This window comes from Anser anser (assembly GCF_964211835.1).
Source record: "Anser anser genome assembly, chromosome: 1".
Classification (NCBI taxonomy): Eukaryota; Metazoa; Chordata; class Aves; order Anseriformes; family Anatidae; genus Anser; species Anser anser.
In genome coordinates this window covers 58,033,456-58,061,035 of record NC_139720.1, presented here as the reverse complement: position 1 = coordinate 58,061,035, position 27,580 = coordinate 58,033,456, and the positions used below count along the sequence as shown (strand labels likewise).

At 46.7% G+C, this 27,580-nt stretch overlaps 1 protein-coding gene across 4 annotated transcripts in view; it reads left to right on the top strand.

Annotated features, from left to right (window-relative positions):
* ABTB3 (ankyrin repeat and BTB domain containing 3) overlaps positions 1–27,580 on the top strand; it is a 177,828-nt gene that overhangs the window by 8,607 nt on the left and 141,641 nt on the right. Inside the window, exon 1 of one of the 4 annotated variants that reach the window (XM_083824453.1) lies at positions 14,579–19,194. The exons of the other annotated variants lie outside the window; for them this stretch is intronic. The gene's annotated coding sequence lies outside the window, so the exon portion shown is untranslated. Of the gene's footprint in view, positions 1–14,578; positions 19,195–27,580 lie in introns of those variants that run through there. 4 annotated transcript variants of the gene reach the window in all.

Sequence of the window (27,580 nt, the reverse complement as noted above, 5' to 3'; positions counted from 1 at the left end):
CCCATGGAGGCGTTGCAGCTGAGCTGGGAGGGCCAGGTAATACCTCTGGGTCAGCAAATTCACAGCCTGCTCCCCAGCCCTTACACAGACGGATCTCACTCGTGTGAGCAGCACGCTGGCTTCAGACAGCCGGAAAGGTCTGGGGACGGGCTTGTGAGTGAGCAGAAGAGCAGGAACTCCCAAGAAGATTACAGAAGGGGCCTCGTCAAGGACCGGATTTCTGTCCTCGAGTGCTGTGGGGTAGCACCTGGACCTGTGAGAATCCGAGGCTTTAAAATTAATAAAAAACACCCTGCTTTTAAATTGCACTGCTGTGAAATACTGCTCCCAGGTGAGGGAAGTGAATGGGGCCGGGGTCGCAGCGGAGGTATGGCAAACGCATTTGCATTCGAGGCTGTCAAATAATTGGAGGAAACTTTGCATCCCACAGGGTTTTGCAGTTTCACTGGCCCCGTGGTGGTCTTGGATAAACACTGCTGGACTGCAGTGCCTTTGCTAATATATTGTGTTTGGCTGCGTGGAGAGTGTCAGGGCTGCAGAGCCAAGGGTGGGACGTGGCCTTTATCTGCACTGCTCTCAGGCCCGACAGCAGGAGCTGAGGCTGAAGGGAGAGAGCCACCACGCAGCCGCATTATTTTGTCTGGCAGCAGGGAGTGGACAAGGAGCTCAAGTAAGGGAAGGGTGGGTTTTCCTTGTGGGGACCTCAAATGGGGCCTTGCAAGCCCCTCTCCGTGGTACCCGCTGAGATGCTCTTTGTGGAGGACACTAAGAAGACTTCTGTAATACAGGAGCATTTTTTTTGCAGGCCAGTGTATTTGCAGAAATCGGTTTCACTGAATCCTTTGTAAGTCTGGGTAGGTAGGTTATTTTGCTGAACAAATGTGCTAGGGCTAGATTCAGTAACAAGACTCAATACTTCAAATAAGTTATCCTTTTATCGCTGGTGTTATGTCACGTCTTGAGGGCACGTTTGGTATGGAGTGATGTATGACAGAAGATATTCCAAATGTAGTGCTGAGCCCAACCCCAGCCCTCACCTGGGCAGGACTCCCATCGATGCCTGTCAAACACCAGGATGAGCCCTGGTGATGTATCACTATCTCACTTTAGATATTTATTCTTAACTTGAAAGGAAAAAAATTTTCCATTGTTGTACTGATTCACTGTGTTCAGCTTGAAGGCTGTGAAGTGAACTCCGCTAGGAACAGCTTATAACCCATCGGGCTAACTGGCTAGCCTATTTCTGTTGGCCCACATAGGAAAAATCCTAAAAATAGTGCAGCAGCGTATGTTTTCAAAACTAAATTAGATTTTAAGACTAAGAGCTTCAGTTTAATTATCTGGCATGTTCTCAGTAAGGAGGAGGGGTTTCAAAATACGCAGTTCCCTTAATGTAGGGAAAAAACCACAACCAAATAACTTGACCCTCAGTAGCGGGGACCTGCTGGTGCTTTGCTGTTGTGCTTTACCTATCAACTACTTGTTTGTACCGCTGTGTTCACAAACAACTGACCTGTATATCAAATCGCTTTGAATAGTGCAAGTCTTGCAAGCGGAGCGAATGCAGGAACAGAGGCCAGTAATGTGCAGAGTATTTATAATGAAAGATTCCCCCCCTCTATCAATGCACGTGATGCCTTGCTTTCCATCCTAAAAGAGCATGTCTGGTGAGCCACAGTTACGAGAAGCAGGAGTAATTTCAAGTATTTTACAAGTTTAAATTTGGGAGTGAGATCAACACCTGTCTAATGCGAAAGATGGTGAACTCGTGTAGCAAAGTTCTTGCAGCCAAAAGCTGGGAGCCCATGTAGGTAAATCAGTGAGGCTGTCACACATCAGCAGTCACCTTTGGTGGCTGAAGGCTTCTACAGCAAGATTAAATTAAACAAGAGAAAATACCCTCACCAAAGCTTATCCCTTAAGCATACAGCTAGTCAGATTGATTTTCAGGAAGGACATAGGCTGTCACCTCCCTTCAGCACATAGAAACTGCGTGTGCGTGGGATAATCGGTGGGTTTTGTAAGGAAGCCTGTGGCGATGAGCCCGATCAAACCACCAGAGCAGATGGGAGCGCTGATGTCTGCCGGCTCTGCTCCCCTTGCTGACCAGGGACGTCACGGGGAGAGAAGTGCTCGAGACAGAGCCAGGAGCTGGCTGGGAGCACGGTTCCCCAGAGACTCCGGGGTTATCAGATGGGAGGGTGTAGCCCTATAGAGACACCTTTAATTACAGATCTGGCCTGTGTGATGCAGGAGCTGGTGAGTCACAAAGTGTTCTCTAAGATTTGGGGCTGGCCCTGGATGTTCGGGTGTTGGCCACTATCGCAGATAACCTGGGGAGGCGCAGCGATGGCAGGCATCTCCTTTTGGAAGGGGCCCTGCCGCCACTGCCCACGCCTTTGTCACCTGGAGATGAGATGGCTCTGATTCCCCAACCTAGGGCTATGCTTTGAGACTCCTCGGAGGGTAACTGGAATGCTGCTGCCTGCTTAATAGCTTCTTCTCATGCAAATGCTGCAAACACACCCAGACTGCGAAACTGGCTACAAAGCTGGCTGCTGTGCCACTGAGAGGAGCTGCAAGGCCTGCAGGCACCTTGTGCAATGCGCGTTGCGTGCTGCCGGCAGCGGGGATGAGACGTCCCTCGACTGGTATGAGAAGTGTTGCTGGCACGCCGGGGTCTAGGGTTGGGGTTCATGCCTTTCTTTGCTGTAGGCTCTGAGTTGGGTAAGCCCCTGGGAAAACATCCATTTTGGGGGTAAAGATGGCATTGAAGGGATGAGGAGTTCAGAAAATGAGGACTTTGTATTTTATTTCTGGTGTTGACCGTGGCTTGAGGAGCAGGGGATGGGTTCTGATGTCGTTCCCAGCAACGATTTGTAACGCTGCTGGTGTTGCACTGATGTGCTGCAATAGTTGTAGGTGTTTAAGTAAACACAGGAGTATTGGCTGTGGCATAAGGAAAAATGAGAACAATTCAGCACCTGCATAAAGCATCCTCTGAGCCTGGAGTAATTAGTTCAGTTTCAGTAGCCTCATTTCCAGAAAGAAAAAGACTCGAGCAAACGGCAGAAGAGATAATGGAACCCTGGAGGCCCGGGGGGAATATTTCGGTACGGTGATAGCCAGCCGGAGTGGCGTTATTGGGTCCAGCAAGAAGGCACCCAGGAGAAGCTGTGATTGAACCATGCCACAGTGAGTGGCAAGGCGGAAACAGATCAGCTGCTTAATTTTTTTTTTTTGCAGAGAGCCAGGATGCGAGAAGATTAAATGAAACTGAAAGAGAGTAAATTTAAAATAATTATAATGAGCGCTCTCCTTTCAGCAACATATTGGGGCTTTGTGAAGCTGAATGCCACAGGAAGTGACTGGGAAACAGTTTACTGGAATTATGCAAGCGAAGGAAACTATTTCTAAAGATTATATTAATACTCTCTTGTATTGCAGGGGAAGTACTATTTCATGTTTTAGCCCAATCTTCACTTCAGCAGCCTTCCCAGGCATTGCACAACGCACGCAGGCGTTCCTGACCTTCCTCTACGGCTGTAAAACCACTCACTGATGACTGGGCATGACCGGGCACTCTCCAAATACAGACTCCTTCCTGCAGTACTGTTCACATGAAAGAAAACTTCATTCATTTCGATAGCTCATGAATACGAGCTGCAGGGCTGAATGATCTACTGTTCTGGGCACCTCATGTTTGATAACTGCTGTAGGCTTTCTTCCTCAGTTTGGGCACAGGCAAAACTTCCATCCCTGGCTTTCATGTGTGCTCTCTGCACTACTAGTGGCTGTTGGCAACTGTCTAGATATAGTTGCTTTTTTTCTTAACATCAAGGAAGTTAAGTATCTACATAAGCGGCTTGCTAATTTACTGCATTCTGGTTTAATCTCTCTAGAATGTCTTTCTGAAAATAGCCCATCCAGATGATGTAAAAATACTCACTGTAGAAGCAGAGTATTTAGAAATAGCTGCAATTTTGAGCTACATCACATAGAAACCAAAGCACTTGCGTTTGATTAAGGACAGGTGTTTAACTTCTGCACAGCTGTTTTTATGTTGTTTCTGGAATTTTTGACCTACTGGAAAAAAAAAACAACTCCCTAAATCTGGCACCAGTGCTACAGCGCAGCGAGCTCTGCGTTCAGTAGGAGGAACGCCGAGTCCCGCTTCATTACACTGGACTGTTGCATCAATAATGTAGCAGTGTAATGTCTTAGAGGGAAAATAATGGGCTCTAATGGTGTAACTAGTGCATTTACTGATACCGTAGCACAATTAATTGTGGCTTTCTTGGAATTTAGTGCTACAAACGATTTCTGTTAAGAGTGAGCACAGGGCATTCGAGCTTAACCTTATTCCTGCAAGGAGGCTGATGTCCTTACCCTGTGCCATCGCTACCATCTGCAGGAAAAAAAAAAAGTCTTGTTAATTGAAAATGATGGGAGTGGGTTTCTTCATTCCCTGGGTAGCTGCGTGTTAGAGGCCTGTCAGTGCTCTGCTTTCTCAGGGCAGTTTTGGGCCTCCCTGCAGATTTTGAGTATTTGCACCACTTCAAGGGCTTCGCATTTGGGGTTGCGTTGATGAAGGTGGTATTATCTCTCCCGGATCTTGTGCTTTCGTAACCCTTGCAGAGATGCAGTTATCAGTGGCCATCCTTTGTGTCGCAGTGCTTTGCAAGAGCTGGTCAAAAGCTACCCACGAGCTGGGAGGCTGCTGGGGGCAGTGGAGGGCCTGACAGGCAAATGGTACCGCAGAAATCTAATTTTCTTAGAAACTAGGTAAGAAATGCAACTTCCCATTTTGCAAGGATTTTGAGAAATGGTCTTCATGTGCTCATTCATATTTCTTGGAAACTCACTTAACAGTCATGCTCGTGTAACATACGGAAGATGGAAACTTATAGGAGCTGCAGCTCAGGCTCCAAACAGTGGTTGAAAAGCACCCCTAAGGATTCTTGTGTCTTTGGCAGGCAGGGCTCATGCTAGTTTTGTATCAGTGGGCTCCGAGATGCGTCCTGCTTTCTTTGCTAGGTATTACCAAGAGTGCGGATATGGAATAGGAGGGAATACATTTCTTAAAGCGCTTTATAATGCACCTTTGTCTCCACTTTGAAACTGAACAGTATGTTTCTGAAGAGATTTTAAGTGAAATTGTCTGCTACAAGAGGCTTTCTTTCTTTCCTATTATGAAATGAAAGAATTGTTCAGTTTTATCTTCTCGTTGGTTTCAAAAGAGCCAAAATGATGCACTGAATCATTTCATAACCACGCGCTTTCAAAACTGTGTTTATCTGGTCTTTTTGCCGCAGTGGGTGATTTGTTTATACAAAACTAAGTCTTTGCTGGTAGCTGGTTATTTGCTTTTTCACATGTATGTAGCAGCATCGTTTTAAAAAGATTGTGCCGGAGAGAGGTCATACTTCAGTTCACAGAAGTGACAGTGTGCATATAAAAGTAGGACACTTCTTTTCCTTTTATGTAGCACAGAGAGGCAGTCGGAGATGTCCATATGATGTGAACCTAGGACTGGGACTTGCTGGGAAGATTCCCCCATGTAATTAAGTGACAGTGGAGCTCACCTTTTCGTGGGAGTTCTTGGGAACTCTGCTAGTGGCACCTTCTGTTAATAAACATTTACCTCGCTGCCTGAAGATGCTACATGCAGACAGACATTTTGTGTATTATAGGCTACCTGTAGCCCTGAGCCCCAAAGGGCATGGCCAGCTAATGGTGGAGTTCCCTCCTGTGGAACAAGAGGGAGCTTCTGGTGTGCTTGGACCACAAGCCATGCTTATTTTTTCTTGCATTTGCTACATGAGTTTGGTGTCAGCTTTCTTCCAAAGAGTACAAAATCGTAATTTATGTTATTTATAGAGCTGTGTGATTTATGCCCTGAGATATGTCTCAGTGGGCTCAAATTACAGAGGAGCATGGAAATACTTACTGATTTCTCCCTCATCCAGTCCATGGATTTAGAGCTGCAGGTCCAAGCTTAAAACTGAGCTGTTTGTAATGAAATCAGAATTTGGTTTCATGGCCTCTAGTCTTGCTGTAAACCTTTCCTTAAACTTCTGCTTCCTCATATCCGATGAGGACATGCTGCAATGATCTTCCTTATGTATATTCTTAATGTGAGGAAAAGCTAATTCAGTTCCATTTAGGTCACACACATTATCAGGCAGATCTTCTAGTGGTTTAAGAATGGAAAAGTTCCACTGAAGTCAAGATAGCTGTGTGCTGGTGGTTGTTTTTGTTTCATTTTTGTTTTAAATGAAACAAAAACCCCAAATGAGTCTGTGACCCGGTATCTCCTCAAGTTATTGAGAGCTGACCTAGAAAACATACATACATCCCTCTGTTAATCACAGCGTTTTACGGTGGTTTCTATTACGGGAGCGTGCCTGTTGAAGAAAAACATCTTTTTATATTTGAGCTTTCATGTAGTGCTTCCCTCCTCAGACAATTTTCAGCGATACCGGTCTTTATGTCTCAAGTGCTGCTTTTAATGGAGCAGCCCTCTGCGCGCACACACTCCAGCTACCACAAAATGACCGAATGACATGAGACGTTAGTGCTTATTATGCCACAGCTTTGGCATGCCACCCGCTTGCGAAGGCTGCCGAAGGGGGATGCTGTCCAGATCTAGCAAATACACCCTAGCCTGTTGCCATCAGGTTGCCTTCTTGTGGTGAATGCATGTGATTCTCCGACGCAGTCAATTCAGGCAGCCTCGGTGCCTGCAGGTGCTGGATAAGCTGTCACTAGTTGAGAATTTGCCTCTGTTTTACATGTGTAAATGTCATGTTGGGAAGAACCAGCTCCCTCAAGCACACACAAACGAATCTTGTACTTGTGCACATATTTTAGTCTGGGGATGTTGTGGTTTGCAGTCACCTCGCTATTAGCGCAAGAGAGCACCCTCAGGTAGGTGCGGCTGTAGCCAGTTACAGCAGCAGTAAATTTGATGCCTTACATTTTAGCGTAGCATCAACTGCCTGTCTTGGGGAGCTGTTTTCCCTGGCTCTTGGGAAGCTGGAAGGGATGGGAAATCCCAGACTGTGCTCGCTGGACTTGGTGCAGCTGTGCCTCAGACGGGAGCTAAAAGGGATGTAAAGCAGGGGTGGATACTGTCTTCACATATGGAAATGCCACATCTCCTGGCATGCCCAGCCTGGCTCTATGCCCTGCTGCAGCTGTAGTCCCTGCCAGGTGGAAACCTTGTACAGTGCGTGTAGTTGGGGTCTGTCTGCTGCACTTTTCTTAGCTGGGAGTCTGCCTCAGGAGGCTGATGTGTCTGTAAGCGCTGCCCAACTTCAGGCAGCTCTGTGGCTGGAAATTTCTCTCTGCCCAGCTGAGATGTCCCAGCTGGTGTCTCGTTTCTGTCTTTGTTAGCAGGATGCCCAGCTTTCATGTCTTCGAGGAGAGTATCTTGGAAGTGTAGTAGGAAGTGAAGTCTTAAGTGCTTTGACTTCTTGATCTTCCCTGAAGAGACGGACTGCTCCTTTCAGTCCTTGCATTGTGTAGCCGATCAGTTACGAAGCCTAGCAGTTTCCAAAGAGCTGAAGCCAAAGCAGAGGGTCTCTGGAAGCCTTTCTGCTCAGAGGTGACCTTCACCACTACTGCTGGTTCCTGCCTCGGCTCAGCAGCCCTAGGAGGATCTGCCAGGGAGGTACATGAGTGCTGATTTCTTTCCAAGACCACAGCAGAGCCTTTGCACAGCAGCTGATTGCATTCAGAAACTCGGCACCTTTTTATGGCAGCAGAGGGAACTAGAAGGCTTAACGAGTGCTGTTGGCTCCTCCAGAAAAGGAAGGAGGGATTTATGTTGTTCTGTAGGACCTCAAATAAAAATAGTATAAAGCCAAAAATGTTTTCTGACTTCTGCAAAGTAAGCGTGTAAACTCAGTGGAAATTGGAGAAACGTTTATGCAACGTCTGCTGTGTTGCACATACCTGAGCAGTTTCCAGAGAGGTGGAAATAGTTAAAGAAAGTGGCAAAGAAGGACAGATCCCCATCGGAGTATCAGTTGCCATGCTATGGGAACACGGGACATTGCCTGTTCTGTTCCTCCATGCGTGCACTGAATCTCTGGAATCCATATAACACTTCCAGCAAAGACATGTATTAAGAAAAAAGATATAGACCCAAGAATAACTTTGCTCCTTTTGAGAAAATACCATTTGGGTATCAGGATCAGTGCCAGCTTCTGAAGCAACAAACAAACAAGTGAAACCCCCAAACGATTCTTGTCTTCTGGAGTATCACGTACATTGCTGGAAAGTGCATATGTCTGTATAAGGGTCTGCGTGTTTACATCCTATAGATCTGAATTTGCCTGAGATTTAAACGTCTGCATTTGTGTTTGATTGCTTGCTGCCTGCTGTGAGGCAAAGCAGCTGGAAGTGCACATGCTTAAGGAAAAGAAAATGCATCTAACCAGGAGCATTGTGGAAAATTAAAAGAACTGATTGACCGGCCAAATTCAGTTTTAGTTTTGGTTCCTCAGGAACAATGTAGCACGTAGCTTCCAAAATCCCCTCAAAATGCAGGAAGCAAGTGTCATAGATCGTGTCTTCAGTACGGCCAGCTGTTGATATGCCAGAGAGGAATGCGTGCAGTGGTTACTTGCACAAATCTGGCTAAGTTTGCGTTGCCCACATTTGAAAACCTGTCTCAGCATCTGCCTCCACAGTTTGCAAGGTGTTGATTGGTACCTGAGGCACAGTGCTGCCCCATCACCTTGCAGGCTGTGCTCTGTTATGGATTCAACAGGAACGGAGTCAGGCTGGTAGCAAATACAATCATGAGCAAGTGGTTAGGGTGTGCCACGAATCTGGAGTAATTCTGTCATTGCAGTATTTCAGTGGGGTGTCTGTAATTGCTTCTTTAGTTATCATAAATGCCCGCTGAGTCTGTGATCTGCAAGAAAAGGAAGCAGGAAAGAACAAATAATGTACCTGTGACAACAGCACTTGCTGAATTCATGGAGGGAGCTCTGAAGCCTTCTTTCAGTCCCCCCCCCATCTGTGTGACCCAGTGCTGACTGAGCTCAATGGGATTATGCTTCAGCAAGGCTGGAAAGCAAAGTTTCCACTTCTTCTCACTCCTCCTCAAGTAGCGGCCATATCTCAAGTCTCATAGTCCCGTGTTTCTTGTTATGGGATGCTGGGCCAGCTACAAGTCTCTGCAGCTGCAATTGCAGTGGGTGAGAGGGGACTGGGGGCTGTCCTCCCTGTGAATGAAGCCACCTTCACTCCTCCCTTGTCCTCATCAGTAAACTAAGGGCTAGGTGGATATTGAGACAGAGTAAGGGGGAAAACCCTTCCACCCATTTGAAGTGCAATCACCCTGGAGCAGCACAGTTAGACACCAAAGCGTACCCTCTGCATGGCTGTCCTCCCGCTCCTGTCACGGGTGTCTGGAGGGGAGGATCCGCTTTGCGCAGCGCCCAGGAAGATTGCAGCAAATCTGTTCAGCGTTTGAGCGCTTCACCAGCTATCGAGGCCGTTTGCCTATTTTTACCCATGCATATGCTGCGGAAAAATGACAAGGGTGGGTTTGCAAATGGAGGCATTTCTGAGAGTGAATTGTCTTTCCAACACCAGTCTCGTCCTTCAACATTTAAGTAGTGGAGGCAAAAGCAACCTCAAAGTTACGGTCAGTGGGGATGGGATGTAGAAGTGTTCCCCACTGCTTTGCAGTAAGAGGAGCACTGTCGTGACTTTGACTGGCAGCGATAGCAGCAGCTGTCTCTCCTAACACACCCTTAGTAGTGTCCCTTCTGCTGTCGTTTCTCAAAGGCATGCTGTAACACGGCCTTCTGCCTGCATCTGTACTTGATATCTTCATAACAATGTCCAAAGCAGCACTCCCAGACTCTCCCAGGGAGTGGCTTCTTTGTGAGATTTCTGTTTTACTTCTAAATTTGGACCGTGAGGTTTCATTTAAGCTAGAGAAGCTGCTTGCAGTAGTGGGACTGATTTGATGTTTTCACCTCAGACATTACATTCAGCTTCCGTGTTCTTTGATTATCACCACAACGCATCCTTCAAATAGACTGCTTAAACTAAAACTCCGTGTTTTGTTTGGTCTGACTTTGCTTCTGTCTCACCGAAGGGGAGTTTGCTGGAGTGACAGTGTCACATACCACACATGATGTAGCATGTTCCTAATTATTGCGCACGGGCGCAGGCAGCACCATTCCATACATTCTCATTTCCATTTGTTACTAATTAGGAATTGTCCTGCTGCTGGTGGGCTCTGGTGCTCACTGTGTATCATCCATAGGGTAAACATCTGCTGGAGGGTGATGTTTACTTTGAGTAACCCTAAACAGCCATCTCCCCCTTGCTATTTTCTCCAGAGTTTGATTTTCCTGGCTTTAAAAAAATGTGAGATGTGGAGAATTAGGAGTAGCTGATCTTGCTGTCCTTCATAACCTGATGCTAAGGAAAGTTGTGAACACGAGGCTGTGCAGTACAATCCTATCAAGGCTTAAATGATGGTTAGGAAATAGAAAGCAAACTTGGGAATAAATGGTGAATTCTTAAAGGTGACCTATAAAGTGCTCTAAAATGGAGTCGTCCCTTTAACAATACACAAACAGCAACAGGAAAGGGAGCATTTAGTCGCATACTTTTTTTTTTTTTTTTTAATCTCTGAAGTTCTGTGAAATTGCTGCAGCAGCCTGTCCCCGCTGTGCCGCGGTGCCCCAGAACACTCTGATGTCTCTGGTACCCCACTGGGCGATTGATCTACCCTGTACAGGTTCTGTGCGGTGGTGATTTTCTATTATGAGATGGCACAGTTTAGCATGGCCTATGATCATACTGTTTTATATCCTTTCAAGATAATATATACTTAAATGTTTTAAGAGATTGTGAAAAAACATTGCTCTTTTGTAAGCAGTATTTTTCCATCCTTCTTTCCAAATTTGTCCTTTTTTTTCCAGTGAGCAGAGAAGTGAAATGAGTGGAGATAATTGCCTTGGCCATGTGGGCAGGCTAACCAAGTGGATACACTGATATTCTGGTATTTCAATTTCCAAGTTTGTATCAGTGGTACTGAAAATAGTTTGCTTTTTTGGATGCTACTGGTTCTACCACCTTGGGATGGCATGAAATCTGTTTGTAGCATCTTGCAGCTTTTCACTTCTTCAGGTTGGCTTCTGATGGCTGAGTTGCCTCCGTTTTCTCTCAATAGCTGCTCTGTCTCATGCTCCAGTTGGGTTGATGCTCGTGTTGTTCTGGGGACAAGAGATTACCCACAAAAGTTCTTTCCTAATGGATGCCACAAAACTTAATCAAGTAAGCTGGATCTGCTGAGCATGGCTGTACCAGTTAGGTTGAAACTTTTAACATGTATTAACATCCTACTTGCATGTGAGGTTAAGGGACAAAGTAAATCACTACCACAGTGCTATTGAGGAGATATGAACAGCCTAGATGTGTGTTTTGGTCTCTTCTACTTAATTTTGTGCTTTGTAAGTGGTTGCCAACTATGTGTCACGCACCAAATTACTTCACACTGTGCAACTGGCTAAGAGGATGTCAGGGGAAATCTACAGTAACCATCTTGGGTATGTCCATGTACTGTCAGTGAAAGACACACCCTCACAGAGGCCCAAAGTTCTTAAAACCATGTTTCCAAAGGCTTTCTCTTCCTCTTAGCACTCTGCTTTCTGAGCATAGTGACCTACAAGAGCTTCTGGTATCCCTAAGCCCTGACAAAGACCAAGTCAAGGCCCATGGGGAGGTTAAAGGCCCATGGTGCCCTCAGCTTGCGGCCCCTTTGGAGACACTTCTGGTAGGACAGCCAGTGCTGAGACCTACTGCTGCGAAAGGACTGGGCTTTTGGCAGCATTGCTCAGTGACTTCTTAATAACTTCCTAGAGGAAGCCTGGGGCATGGCCAGCGTCACCTAGTGCAACACCTGGCATCATCTCCAAGCCTGGTTTTTCAGGAAGGACGCTCAACCTTTGCTTCTGGAGATGGAAGATGAGCTGCAGGAGGTTCATCAAGAAGAGAGAAAAGCATCTAAAAAGAGACACGGGGAGCCACGCAGCTTGTCATAATCTCTGCCTAAGCCGCCTGGCAGCAGGCTTATCCGCCAAGTTGCTGGTGCAGCAGTTGGAAATCGCCTTTCCGCAAGGCTTCCTGAGCAGCCCCGGCTGTGTCCCGCTGGAGGGGAGCCGCCGAGGCACGGATGCTGTGGAGAGGCCGATCAATGCCTGGCAGGTGGACGGCAAGAATCATGTTGGCAGCCAAAAAGTGGTGAATGCTGGCACAGGCAGACCAGGGACGACAAGAGCCCTTGAAGCACTGTTTACCTTCTAGGTGGTGAACCTGTCACAGAGAAATGAAGGCTGGGAGCGTCACTCAAAAAGGCGCGTACCCAGTGTTTCATGCACCAGCTCGCACTGACAATGCAAGAAACCTTCATGGCAGTGCTGTCTTCACGCTGTAAGTGGCATATGCAGTTTCAGGGAGGGACACAAGCCGAAAGCTGGGTTAAAAGCAGATATCCTAGAAATCCACCCCCTCCGCCTTCTGTCTGCAAATGCCCGTCACCTCTGAGCGGTGAGAGGAAGGGGAAAAAAAAAAAAAAGCTGTTTTCACGAGGGCCGTGAACTCCAGACAGGCTGGGTGAGCCTGAGTATACTTGTTCTCCCGTTCTTGTCTCGACAAGGTAAGCTGTCTCTGAAAACACAATAGGAACTTGCAGCTTCTCTTCCAAGAAGCAGAAATCGCCATGCCGTAGGCCTTTTGATCTACAGCTGTGGCAGCAGGCCTGGCCGGGCTCTCTTGCGCTCTTACGCTGCACTGGCCATGCCTGGTAACATCCTCGGCGCTCTTCAAAGCCAAATATGTTTTCTTATTAAGCCCTAAGTGGAGGACTGGAGCAGATGCATATCAGCCCTCTTCCTGTGATCAGATGCGGATCGGTGCCTTTTGTAGTTGTGATCAAGAAATTTAAGTGCTACTTCTGGTCTTTAAGATGTTTTTGTTAAAAAAAAAAACACAATGACATGGCATTTGTAACATGACAGCAGTGGGAGATACTGTGGTTCTGCATAGAGGTTGTGGTTATTGTAGTAGTTTCTTCTTCTACCAACAATGTAAACAGGCAACATTTTGAAGTAAAATATTGTAAAAATTGTATTTATGTGTATACATACATGCATTTTTTCGAAAGTGCCAAATGCCTTGTTTACCCTTATTTTTGATATATGTCTGTGTTTTTTAAGTTTACAGTGGGCACACTAATGGAAGATAGTGCTCTTTGGTTCATGTAGATGAGTAAAACTCTTAGGGCACATTCCCATTAGTGACGCTGCTTTCCAACAGAGAGAGTTGGCGCCTGAATTTGCTTTTGAGTTCATCCAAATCAGTCCTCACAAGCGGCTCCTCAGTCCAGCAGCGATCTATTTACTGCCTTCCCCTGTTGTGAGCAGTAGGGTGCAAGGGCATGCCGTGCAGCTTTGCTTTCCAAGACAAGCCGAGAAGGTCATTATCCCTGTGTGCTAAGTTAGCACCTTTCCTAAGAGCATTAGTTCACACTGTGTAGGGATTGGGTCCAAGGCTGGCCCAGCCTTGGCTTCCAGCTCTGCTGGGCTAAATCTGTGGTGGCCAGTGACTGTTTTCCAGATTCATACCAGGGAGATGAGCACACAGTATGACCTAGGACTTGCCCATTCTCTCTGTTTTGGCGGGGCTGTTCTTGAAATCATACTCTTTCATGCAAGTTTGTAATCCTACAGAAAAGACTGTTCAATTACACTAGAATTCCCTCCCTCCAAGACATGTTTGGAAGACATCGAGGTTTCTTTGGGCAGAAGCATTCTTTATGGAACCTCTTTTTACTCGTCATGCTGCTTTATGTTGTGTGCTTTATTTCTTCTAATAAAACAGTTGATTGGAATTTCCTAACTCTACATCTTGCCGCATCCCAATGTTGTACCTCTCTGCCACCAACTGTTTTTCTCCAGACTCCTGGTGTCTTGCTAGTTCCGTATGAGCTACAAGACTGCTCAACAGCAGTTTTATTGTCTCTGTGTATATTTGGTTTCTTTAGATCCCTTCTGTGCGTGTCATTTGGTCTTACTGAGTTATAAAATGCAGGCTAAATTTATCCCTTGTTTAAGTCCATTGATTTCAGTGGATGTTTGCTATGGAAAGATTTTGGCACATTGATTAAATGGATATACTTTCACATTCTTTTCTTCTTCATTTTTTCCAGGCTTATCTAGATCATGAATTTTATCTCCTGCCTAATTACTTCTGTGTGCTTTGTACAGAACACGCAGAGAAATGACTACTGAGTGCTTCATCCGTCTGGATTCTTGTTATGTGATCCCCTGCCTCGTTCAACAATAGACCCATTCTCTCCTCTCTATTTTCCTTGGTTATATTTATAAAAACATATACTTGTTTCCCATTACTCTTTCAAGCTCAAAGCAAATCAAAAACCTTACTGTTTGTCCCCTTAACTTTATGCCTTATAATATTTTACCTCCAGCGTATATTCAGACTTCATAACTTCTTCTCTGTTTTCTCTCTCATTTAAGGAATGAGCTCGCTTCATGCCAAGAACCAGAGGAGCCATTTATTTTGACCCACTTGTTTCTCTCTAGCAGTGGAATTACTTTCACATGTAGTTCTTCCAGGTTAGCCTTTAGGATATGCCATCCTTTGCATTTTGAAATGCAGGTCACTGTTTTCTCATGTTTCTTAATTGAAGATAAGTTTGTTTTCCTGAACAGAGATTGAAAGCACCTTCCTTAGTACTCAGTTCATGTGGAAGGGACACCAAGATTTCTCTTTTCTTCTAGGTTTTTAGTAAACGCTTCCCTGTTAGCACCAAATTTAGCATTACCTCATGTCTCATTGCATTCCCCGTTGAAATGTGTTATCGTTACCTTCACAGTTCACAAAGTCCTCTGACCTATATATTATAGAACGGCAGGTCTTTCCCAAGAGCTAGCTCAGCAATTAAAATTTCCCACTGGCACAGATGGTTGTGATAATAGGACATCATATATTTATATAGAGAGAGTGAGAGAGGAGAGAGAGCACTCCTACATTTTTCAAAGCAGTGTACAAACATTACCTAATTTACCCTAATAATAGCTCTGCAAGGAAATTAAATGTGATTATTCCCATTTTATAGATGGAAAAGCTCAGGAAAGCAGACTAAATGATGAGCCGGAGGCTAGCACGAGAAGTCGTTATTGAGGGGTGGGACGAGATCTGGGGACGCAGCGCCATCCTGGCAGGGCTGCTGTTCAGTCCAGCAGGGTGCCGAATGCCAGGTGAGGTCTTTCCTGAAACCCGTCTTGTTCACACCTTTTCTACGGTTTTGCAGTGTCCCCATTGGGAGAGCTGGTGTGCTCACCTGCTTAACAGAGTTAAATTGCTATTTGCATGGCTCATCCTTCTTTGCATGGCTTGCTTTTGTTGCTACCCTGAAGCCAGAAGTCAGGTGTTTGGTGCTGGAAGTTTATTTTCTCAGCACCGCATCGAGGCGGTGTAGCTGGGTGCTTTTAGCGGTCTAAACAAGGGGCTCAACTCATTTAACACCTACCAGTTACCGGCCCTGTTGGTGCGATAATTTATCCACAGCTTAACAGGGCAGCCGCTTAGGAGCCTGTTGAGTCTCACGGCTTTTGTGGAAGCCCCTTTATAGAGGGGGCGTTTGAGGCGATGTCCTCATTGGATTCAGTGGGCAGTGCCCTGTGGCATTCGGGTGGTTCCTAGTATTTGCACGTAGGATTTGGCCTTCCTTCCTAATGAAATAAGATGTGAAATCCTGTGTTGTACCTGCTGCACTTTTCTCATCTTCTCTCACCTTATCTGTCACTTCTGGTTTTTGAGAACTGGACAGAAGTGTTGTATGGTGTTACCAGCTGCTATTTTTAATCCGTGCAACCAGCGCCAGGGATAACAACCTGCACACTTCCAAACCATTCCAGGAATGTCAGCCTTTCAAACAAGGTGCCTCTCAAAGGACGAGTGCAAAATCAAGTGCAGAGGTTGCAAGTGTTTTGGAAAAAGATGGTGGAGTTTAGCATGATGTTTGCTTTTTACTTTCAGGTAACCATCTGGCTGAACACCTGGAAGGGGGGTGGCACGGTGTTTGCTCTTTCGCTATCAGTCACAGGTAGGGCTATAGCAGAATTTCTCCTGGGGAGAGTTGTCCTGGTGAGGGCAGAGCAGAAGCCTTTGAATTGAAAATGCCTGTGCTACCTGAATTTTTATGTGCCTCATGGAAACTACTGTGGGGATTTCTTTTTCTGTGACATCGCTATCATGATTTACGATGTAATGAAGCCTAGTTTATATCTAGTTAGCCTTCAACCCAGAGAAGAGGGAGGCAGTGCAAAGCCGTGCTGGGGTGATGAAGGGCTCTTACTCACCGTCCCACCCCTCCGCACAATAGAAATGCTTTCTCAGCAGCAGGCTTATGCAAAACCCGAAATCCCTCCTAAAGCAAGCACTGCCCCTGTGCCTGGGAGCTGAACCCGTGCCTGGGATGTGGGACACACTTCCCTCGGTCCCTGCTGCTGGGGGGGACTGAACTTGCCTCCTTGTTGTCCCCCCCGAGCTGCTGAAGCGCTGCAATTCCCCTCTTACAAAAGGAGGGGAATGTTTTGGGGGGGGAGAAGCTGCCACCCCCAGCTGGGATCTCTGTGCTGACCATCCCTGGGCTGAGCCCAAGCTGTAATGCCTTTGAGAGGAAGCTCTGGATCATATTAATTATCTGTGGTTCATGCCTGGGCTTAATTTTTAAATGGATCATTCAGCACAGTGGTGGAATTAGACTCAGTAAGGTTTAATGTGGATTTGGTTTATGAAAGAATATAAATCTAGCAGTGCTGCTTTTGGAGAAACCTTGTTTGGAAAGTGACATCACTTAATAAGGCTGAATATTTTAGTTTGTTTGCTTTATCATTAATTTTTTTTTTCAAAATCCGGCACCTATGAGGTAATTTCCATATCTTAAGAATCACACCAGTCAACACCTGCCGGCTGGTGGCCAGATCCTCGAGCGATGCTCACCCAGTGGGTGAGCCCCGTCCAGTGAGCTGGGCTGGCGAGGTGGGTACCTGCCTCGTTCTCCACCCGAGCTGAAGGTTTTTAAGTCTTCACGTGCTGCTGCCCTAAATCCGTCCTTTACCCTGGGCTTTGGCACGTGCCCTGGGCCTTTCCTGTGTGACCGCCTCTTGGGAGTTGAGTGCCCAGCTGGGGTTGTTTGCAGCTTGCTACGGCAAACGTACGAGCCAAGTCTGTGAAGGAGTAGCGTGTTACAAAGCAGCATCAAAAGAATACACGGTATTAAAACTGGTCTCTGGAGTTTCTGTTTATATTCTCAGTTAAATTAAGGTTTCTGAAATTTGAAGTCAAGGGGAAAAGGGGCTTACTGAGAGGTGTAGCTCACAAAAGCTCATTACAGAGGCCTGGGTAAAAAGGCCCCGAGGAATCTGATGGAGTGGTTATATGAAATATTGAGGAAAACCAGACTGTATTCCAAATTTTGCCCTTAAATATACTTTTCTGTCTTCATTAAAGTCAGTGGCAACCTTACATACACATCTGAGGTCAGCGTTTCACATATTAAAAGAGGCAGGCTTAGGGTGTTTATTATTGGTGCACAGATTGACTCTGCGGGGGATAAATGCAGTTTATTTTCATATGGTGATGTATAAGAATGCTTCAAGGAATTGCAGACACCGACAGAGGCTTAAAGCAAAATCTGGAAAATGCTCCCATACTTAAAAAATTAAACTACAAATCACGATTTTATTTCAAGCTTGGCATTATGATATTTCCATTCTGCAGAAAAATAAGATTAAAAAATCAGTTTTCATATGGCACTAATGGATTGGTTACATGCTTTGAGCAGCTCGGTGTTGAAGCTCTGAAAAATGCCTTGATACGTGGCTGTGCGGTGTGAAGGAATATTGATGGTGTCTCTGTGAAGTTTGCTGTGCGTTAGCAAGTGGCCTGGGTGAAGCAGGGGGACGTCGTGCAACTCCCAGTTACCTGGAGCGGGCAGATCGGGCATGCTTTTCACATCGCTGCAGCAGGGAGACTGAAAGGGTAGCATCTGCTTGTGGTGTTGGAATTAGCATAGGTGTGTGGAAATACTAATACACTTGGGGTGGAAGTAGTACCAGCCAGAAATTAAAAAGAGATTATTAAAATGCAGAGGAGTAGAGAAAGCCTGAGGATACCTCGCGTAACGAGCTAATCACATGTGCGTATTCAGTTTGATGTGTTGCAGAAAGCAAATGTTATTTGCCTTCCAGGACTACAAGAGAGTATGTCCAAGAGCAAATAATGCATTTTTAAGTGGACCTGCTTAGCATTCCTGCGAGCTGGGGTAACACAAGGTGGTTTGTACTGGGGGGAACGAGAAAGGCCCCGAATTTCTTTCTTTTTCAGTGTTGGGATGTGCCGGTGGGAACTAGCTGCGGCTGGGCGTCACACTTAAATGCATTGTACCTTTGTCTGTCATGCAAGCAGCTTAAAGCTGAAATCACTTTGGCAATGGTATTTTTCTTCATTTAATAGCATTTTTCAGAGGCTCTGGGAAAGCGCGAGAGGAAACGGTGCAGGATTTCTCGCCTGTGGGAGCAGGCTGCTGATCCATCGCTTTGGTGCTCGGGTGGCTCCCAGCCCTAACAGCCTGTTCTCAGCCCATTAGCCCTGCCGGCATGGGGTAATTCTTGCTGCCTGCACTGCACGAATGGCCTGACAAGGGAGGCTTCACCTCTGTTTCCCTGCTGTAGTCACATGGCAAGAAAAACTAAAAGGGCCTGCCTCTGCTCGTCAGCAGCGTTAAGACAAGGGTTAAGACCAGAAGTTGTGGCATTTGAAGGTTGTGTCCAGGCTGCGAGCAACTGTTAGCTATTCTCTTCTCAAACTACCTTAAATTTCAGGTGCATTTGCTGATAATTTGTGCCTACAGATGCCACTTCACTCGTTCCTCTGTGCTTGCATCCTGTAAAGGTCACGTCCCCACCTCTGCGAGCTCACAGCTGGTGAAGGTTAAGTGATGAATGAGTTCCTGGAGAAGAGTTCACCCAGTTAGCCATTTCCAGCAGGGTAGTTCAAGCAAAACATACTTTGACAGAGTCTGCAGGCTTCTCATTCGGCAGCATTTATCTTCTTACGCTCGCTGAACAGGTAGGTTTGCACAAGTGTCACTGATGCGGTGCTGCAGCCTGGTCCCATGGAGCTCTGGTTGATCGTGTGGGCTTTCCCCTGTGATATTGCAAAATGTTTTGTGGGAATGTCAGCGGAGGTGTTAGTAAAAGACTATGACGCTGTTGCTTTGTTGTTTTGTAATTATCCTCGTGCTTTTGTGAGAGCAAACTGGAAGGAGGCTCTTGACTCAAACAGCTGCCTAATGCATGCGCGTACGTGAGTGGTGAGGAAGTGAGACGCCCTTTGGTGGCTTGAGCTGCACAGACCAGGCTCAGGGACTGCATCTCCCAGGACGTTACAGTGATGCAGCAACCACCTTGAGTTCCTCAGGGCTCAAATGCTGTGTACTGGCAATAACATTTTCTGTTGCTTGTGGCGGGGTGCTCCCCCAGCCCTGGGCTTAGGTCCTGCCCTCAGAGCTCGCTGCAGTGGCACCAGCTGAAATGTGGTGAGTGAACAAATCATTCAGGGAGCCCTTCAGGGTCACAGAACAGCATTTGGGGTGCCTCTGTTCATTTTCAATTACCGTGTGTGTGTTTCTACATATATTGAGGAATGCTCTCCGCAAGAGGTTTGGACCGATGCTAACAGCCATATCCTCCCTGCTCTGATGCAGCGCTCAGATAACTCCCTCCACTCGAACCAGATTGCATCCCGAGAGAAAATCTCTTTTCAGGGAATGAGATCAGGCAGGCTTGACTGTATCATTTTATATTGTCATTTGAAAGAATCATTTCTCTGCAGCTGGGACTGTTCCTCTGGAAGAAGTGAAGGTTATAATTTACTTAGCTCCAGCAGGGCAGTGGATGCTGCACAGCCATACACACACGGTCTTACTGTTTTCGCAGTGCTGAGCAGCACCATCTTCTAAAACCCAGAGCCTAGGGTTTAATTCAGCTTACGAGAAATGGCAGGTTTTCCAAGAAAAGAAGAGTAATGGTGTTAATCTGCACGCCTTTATAATTCCCACATGAAGTGAAAATTAGCCTCCTTCTACTTTGCAGGAAAAACATACTAAGAGGGGATCTGAAGGATTTTTACCTAACAAGCTATATATATTACATTTACCTGCCTGTTATCAGTAACTGAAACCAAACTGCACTTGTCAAGATAAATATGCTAAGCACATATCACCTACTTGTGGAAGGCTGTCTGCGTACATCGAGTTTGTGCTTGATCCTGGATAGTCACAACTGACCACCGAGTGGTCATCCTATTCCTGCAGCCTCTCAGGACAGCATTCCTGGTTGCTTATGGTCCAGGCCAGCTCCTGGCTATGTCCCTGGAGAAGTTCTTCTTGACTTCTTTGGACCTGCCTTGCACCCCATACCTTGAGATTGCACAGGGTTGCTTGCATGAGGAGTGGGATGGCACCTAATGTCCATGCTGAAACAAAATATTTTAGCTTGACATCCAAAGCCGTGCTGCACGCTTCATTCTTTAGGGTGACAGGAGGTATTTTCTCACCGGCAGTGCACCAGGGCTGGGGAAACATTCCTGCCCCTCGTGCAGCAGCTGGCAGGGGAGAGCACCTGCTGGGGATCCCGTTGCCTGGTGTGCTGTTACTCCTGCTTTAGTCTGTCAGCTGTTGTAACAGGAGTTGCTTTTACTGTCTTCTGGTGCTGTGGGGTGGGGATCAGATTGCTTGCTATGGGCTGGAAGACTTGAATGCATTGTTAGATGCTCCCATATATAGTGCCCTCTCCGCTTGGTGGATAAGTGTCCCATCAAGGTTACCAAAATAGTGCAAGAGCAGAAGCTAGCAACCAACTGCTCTCTCCATCCTGAGGTGAAATGTGATGGCTCCGGAGATGAGCACAGCCACGTCTAGTTGGAAAGGTCAACCAGAGGTTAGGAGAAAAGGGCCCAGGTACAATGAACCAGCAGCGCATGCCACTCTGTGGCTCTGCAGGCAGCTTCTTGGGGTTCCTGGAGTGTTGTTTGTTGGCATGCAGAGAGGACGTGGCTTGGCAGAAGCCAGGCAATGAGTCAGATGAACTCCAGAGGTCTTGTCTCTCTGGAGCATGCTGTGCATGTTGGCAGACTCTTCCTCCTTGTAGAACTAGGGGCAGCCATGAGATCAAGAACTACGGGAAGAGCTAGATGATACTTTACTTCAAAAAAAAAATTTATTCAGGTTTATATTCAACATTCAGGTCTATATTTAACAGGACGGTATGCTTGAAATCTGATTGCAATTGTGGGTTGTTGTTTTTTTTTGTATTTGGTACAAATTGGCTGTTGTATGAGATGACCGGGGTATTGCAAGCATTCTAAAAATGCAGGTACAGGTAGACATAAGCATCCCTAATGTTCTTGTGTGGAGATGCAGGGAATAAACATTTGTATGTGTGTAGAGGTAAATTTAACAAATTGTGACATTAACTTAAAAACATTATTAAAACAACAAAAAATAACACTGTCTATTTCCAGTTCCAGCTGTTTGAAAGCAGGGCTAAGTGGTTTTGGCTGTACTGCTCTGGAAATCAAGTCCAATGTTTACACACACTGCTCGTGCTAGAAATGATATAATCCTGTTTCAGAGCAGTTTAGTCACTGATACCAGTGTAGGTTCACAGAGGTTAGATGGTGGAAACATAGATCAGCAGAAGTTGGGTTCCAGTGAGAGTTTAGGGTTTTCAGAGCCCTGGAAGGCACTGGCAGTCATCGTAATGTGGAAAACTAACACGCAGACCATAAATATGCTGAGTGCAGTGCTTTGTGTGGCCATGAGCAAAGCACACCAATTTTATTTTTTTTAAAAAGTAGCTATTTGTCTATTTTTGTGCAGCGTTTTGTTGTCACTGCCAATCTAGCTTTCCTTTTTCCCCTTGGCTGTAATAATGAAATCCACCTCCCTGCCCCTCCACCCCCATCCTCTTTTGGGGGAACCCAGGTATTGTACTGGGTTTAGCAGTGGTAAATAGCTATTTGAAACTGAAGCAGCAGCTTAGGAGACGTGTCTTTCTTCTGCAGCTTGTGTGGCACACATGCATGCCCTTCGAAGCACGGTTTTGCCCCACTTATCCGGCTGGCTTCCCCACTCCAGTGGATTCACAGCCTTTTGTCAATAGTGGAAAATAGTTGCACATATCCGAAATAACCATAAATGATTTCTTCATTTTCTTCCTGTCCTTTCCAGTTGCAATACATTTTCCTATGTAGGTTTTGCGTTTCAACCTTTCTAGTCTTTCAGTCTTGTGGAGGCAGACTTGCTTCTGTTTTCCTAAATTAAGTAAGCTCAACCCGTGCTGCTGCTGATACGCTCTCAAATCAAACCTTGTAATCTCTTCATAAGCTGTCTTTTGGCCAGATCATGAAGTTTGCACTTAGATGAAATCCATAGGCGTTTGCTTGAGAAAAAACCTCAGGATAAGGTTTTTGCAGGGTGAGCTCATAACGCGCTCAAATTTAACCCTTCTCTTTAAAGCAGTGGTGATGCTTTGAACCACATGTTCATTCTTGCCTCCTACTGCTTTCTTTTTTTTTTCTATCGTGAAGGCTTTTATTTTGATCCTGACTGTGACTCTCATATATGACCATGAAGGTCTTTTTTGGTGCCACCCCTGGGTACCCAATGCCATACCTGTCCAGTGCCTTTACTTCAGAACCAGTGGAAGAAAGGCCTTTGGCTGCAGAAGCAGCACATCTTCCCCTTCTACAGTGGAAAGAGTGGAAAGTGCCTCTATATACAGTTTAACTCTGTGAGGTAAATCATCTCCACTTTTACATCACGGTACTCCAAAGGAATCAGAGTAAGAATAGTGATGTATCAGGGCAAAAGCCAGGTCCTGTGTTGCAGTGTGTGTTTTGGCAACAAGCCCGTTAGGTGGATGAGCTTCCTTCTCTCCTTTCCTTTCTTTCTTCCTCTCTTTGGTCCTCAAAAGTACCAGCACGGTTCTGGGCCTTTTAAAAGACTGGTACTCGTGAGCCAAAAGAAAAGAGATGTGGTGTGTTAAAATAATGAGTAGCTTCGCCAGAAGGATGTAATTGTGCTGGGGATTCTGGTGACCTCATAAACCACTCGAGCAGACTCGGGGTGGTTTTTCACCAAATTCCTGAGGGGGGAGACTCTGTGATTGCATGATTGTGTTTGAAAATGAATCCGGTTGTGCTTGGATCTCCTCAGCTCACTCTTATCGCTTCTCCTTACCTGCGATTGCCTGAGACCCTTCCCTCCCTTCTTCCGTCCGCTGCTCCAGGAGCGACTTGCAAATGTGCCGCATTTCAGGGTCAGGAGCCAAATCTGTATGGCATGGGCCTTCGGTTACCACTTTCTCCTGGCTGCGTGTTTTCTGCTGTGCTGGCTCCTCACTGAGCCCTCCATCCCCCCGCCTCGTGCTTCCAGACACCTTCCCATCGCCACGTCCCCAGGCAGCACCAGCCTCCCTGCGGTCTCCGCTGTCACCTCGCTTTCCTTTGCCTGAAATGCTGATTTTGTTTTGGCTGGGAGCCCGTGAACGTATTGTGTCTTTGTGCAAAACCCAGCACCAGCTCAAGGTGCAAGTTGCCCAACCTGTGCTCAGCAGGGGGTATTCTGCCCGGGTCAGTGGGATTGCCCGGGTGCGGGGCTGGAGCTGGGCCTTCCCCAGCTTCTGTCTGTCTTAACCCATAGTGGGACTTCAGGCCGGTTTAGGTAAATTTGTGTTAAAATGTTCCAGGGCTGGCTGAGGGCTGTCCGGGCTAGGGGACTCTTTTCAGCCACGGTGAAGTGGATCCTATCACCAGTGTGCTTGAGTTCGGACACGAATCACACATAGACCTTGTGATGGGGGGGATTTCAGTCAAGGAAGGCGATTTGTGTGTGACTTCCACTGAGTTTGGTTCACCGAGCAGCTCGTCAGGTGCTGCTTCTCTACCGTGCTCAGCCGTGCCTGCTAACACCGACTGATTTTGTCGTAAAGTGTGCATTTAGAGGGAGGCACAGCAGCGATGAGCTGGTACATACAACTTTGCTCTATAAACATTAGCAAATGTTGGTCTGCATACAATCCATGCTTTGTTCCTTGGTTCAAAATCTCCATTTATCTCACCGCTTAGGTGCGAGAGCCTTGCTGTAATACTGTCTTGCCGTCAGGAAACATCCCTGGTAAGCAGATGCCTGCCATGCTCAGCTCCACCAGCTGCTGTGCAGGCTGACAGCTAAAGATTTATGGTTTGCGCCTTCCATGGGGAGAATTTCATCTTAGTGAATGCTAGTAAAATGAGTATTAATAACATTAATGCTGGGGAGAAACATTTTGCACCTCTGCAATACATTTATTCCAAAAATCTCACAATGCATTCAGTTGTGGGCTGGCCTGGAACGAATCCTGAGGCACCTGGGGAAGAATTTAGCCAATGGGTTGACCACTTAAAACCCCGCTGTCCCCTAATGAAAAGTGTGGGAAAGCTGAAAATTGGAGCTCGATGACTCTGCTCCTCGTCTCCTGCGCAATAACTTGCGGGTAACACCCCTCCTACCCACACACGGCTGCTTGTCATGCATCCTATTACGTATACCTCTTTTATAATCGCTCTTGCAGGGTGCTGCTCACACGGTGAGAAGGACCTGCAGCAACGCAGGCCTGTCGCAGCCTCGGTTTGTTTAATGGCACGGGTTCGCTTGGTGGGCAGGAGAGCTGAACTTGCTTCTCAGTCTGTTCCCTGCACTCTTTCTTGGCGCTTAGCTGTGCTTTATATATTACTTGGAAGGTTGAAAAGCAGGATCTTGCCTCTTTATTAGTCTTTGCCTAATAAAGATGACTACCAGATACGTTCCTTGGCCTTAACAAAAAGTGATAATTAGCTGTGAGATTAGACATGACCCAAGAGGAGGCATTTTCTAAGAAAAAAAATCAACAGTGCCATCTAATGCAGTCTGTCTGAGGCACCACGTCCTCCCTAGGGGCACCATCTCAAACTGAGCTGTGACCCCTTCTGGTGCTTTGGTGCTGTAAGCAAGCCAGAAAGAATATTAATGATAAAGGGACACGCGAAGTAAGCTTCGCCTCAGCCAAGTAACGTGCCGCCAACCTGAAATTATTCAGCAGAAGTTTAGTTGGCAACGTTAATAATTGATGGTTCTGGCTGATACCACCACGTGCAATAGCGGTGCGTTCAGAAGCCCCGGACCTGATTAAAAATGCATGGGCTCACTGGATGCAATTTCAGTGCAATTAGTGTAAGAAGGCAGAAAGAGCTGTATCCTTTATGAAATTGTACCGAAAGGCTTGAGTAGTTCTTCTATTAAAATGTCGTACAGGTTAGTAGTTGTTCCACATCGTCTGTACTTAAGTACGGTGTTCTAAGGGGTGGCTTCCTCAGCATTATCTGCTATAGGAGAAAACAAGAGCTCTGCACGTCACTGGGTTCAGAGGCTGCTTGGAAATACTCATCTAGGGCAGGAGTAGAGAGAACTTGTAGCAGTAGGTCTTCCAGCCTCGCGTGCGCTGAATCTGTGTGTGCTGGCAGCGCTGAGCATGGTGTGAGGGAAAGGTTAGAGCAGAGAAGATCATTGATCTCATTTGTTTTTCCTTTCTTTGCTGTGAAAACCTCTGTATCACGCTCATCACCAGGACTTCTGAACGCTGGCTGCAGGAGTTTAAATATTTGTAGAAGCACTTTAAACAATAATGGGGGGGGGAAAAAGTGGTGCCGGATCCTTCACAAATAGCACTGTCAGCATCTGTGTCCGTGTCCTGGCAGAACACCAGCTGCTCCAGCCGCGTTGGCTCCTAGCACCACATCGCCAGTGTCGGTGTTTCGCCCCAGCGCAGCCAGCTCCCCAGGTGGAGACAAGTCTGACCAGTCTGCACCAGCTGCAATCTGACTTGTTCCGCTTCGTGACCAAGCAAAATCCTCTCTGTTCTCTGCAGCTTGCTTCGTTCCCTCCTCTCCGTTTTGCCTCCTTATTTTCCCTTTGCACTGGCTCGGTTTTCTGTCCTGCTGGCTGTACGCTCTCAGTCTGCTGCACATTTGTGGGTCCACATTTTCTGAAATGACTCCAGCTCCCTCGGTTTGTGTGCACGCATGCTTTTGTTTGCATGTGAAGTACATCATTTTACTAGCTTCTCACCAAATAGTGATTTAATTACGACAGCCATCAGATTAACTGGATTGCCTTCAGATGTGGTCCCCTTGGTGCGGAGTCCCCCGAAGGAGCGAGTGGTTCAGCAGCAGCTCCACGGGGACGCTGAGCTCCCCGAGACCCTTCAGAAAGGAGGCTGAAGGGAGGAGCGGGCTAGGGACTGATGCACAACCTGTAGCATTTCACTTCTCACCTTGCGAATCGCCTGTGCTGAAAGCATGGCAGTGCTGCAGCGTACAGTTGTAGAAGAGCTGAAGTTGGAGCCGACTGCTGGAGAGCATCTAGTCCAACACCTGGCTCGAGGCAGGACTATCTGCAAATTTAGGTCACTTTGCTCAAGGGCTGACCAGTCGAGGGTGTTAAATGCAAATAACAAGGATAAGAACCTGTTTCTGTTCAGCAAAGAAATTAATAATTCCTTTGTTTTGGCCAGTATAAGTGAATTGTTCAGGCTATGGGAATTGCTTCCATATTCTCGCTTTTGTTAAAATCCCAGAGATGTGCAACCTATATTTACTGGTATGAGTTCATAAAGGTGTCTGCTCACGTGGCTGTTTGATCTCTGCCTTGTGCCTGTCCCACCTAGGCCAGCTTTCTTGTTATTCTTGCAGTGTGACAGTGCAGAGGACGGCTGTGTAGTGGTAAGCTGAGGTTTGGGGCTTCACATTCAGAATCTCTCTCCTCGTGACTTTCAGAGGAGCCCAAGGGAATACCAAAAGCCCAGTGGGAGTCGGATACTGAGGACTGCATGGATGCTTAATTTAACCGAGGTGCCTGCGGCTGGTGTTCCCCGACGGCCGGCCGGCTCCAGCTGCCTGGCTGCCCTCCAGAAGCCCCCGGGGCCGTGGGTGTCTGGGTGCAGGGACCTGGGAATTTACTTTGTGCCTCCTGTTCCCCTTGAATATTCAAGCCTCCAGCTCCCTCCCTTGGCTTCCCAGTCAGTAATTTTGGGGTAACACGGGTGTCTGCTTCTCAGAAGTGCTGGTGGGATTAATGGGAGAGATTTGGGAAGTGCTTTGGAGAGAAACACGTGAACGGTGGTGGTGTGGCAGCTTGGATTTGCTCGGTGTGCAGGGCAGGGAGGGCGGCTTGAGATGCCCCTGGCTGAAATTGCCGTCCCAAAAAATGTTTGTACTGTATACAGAATAACCTGTGCCACCTCAAAACATGCATGTGCTCCAGTTTCCACACCTGCTGCCAGCATTGCAGACACAGCTGTGAGCACAGCTCAGAAGCAAGCGCACCCTTTCAGCTGGAATTTCTGCTTTTCAAGGCAAGTAGGGTTTTCAGTGAAGT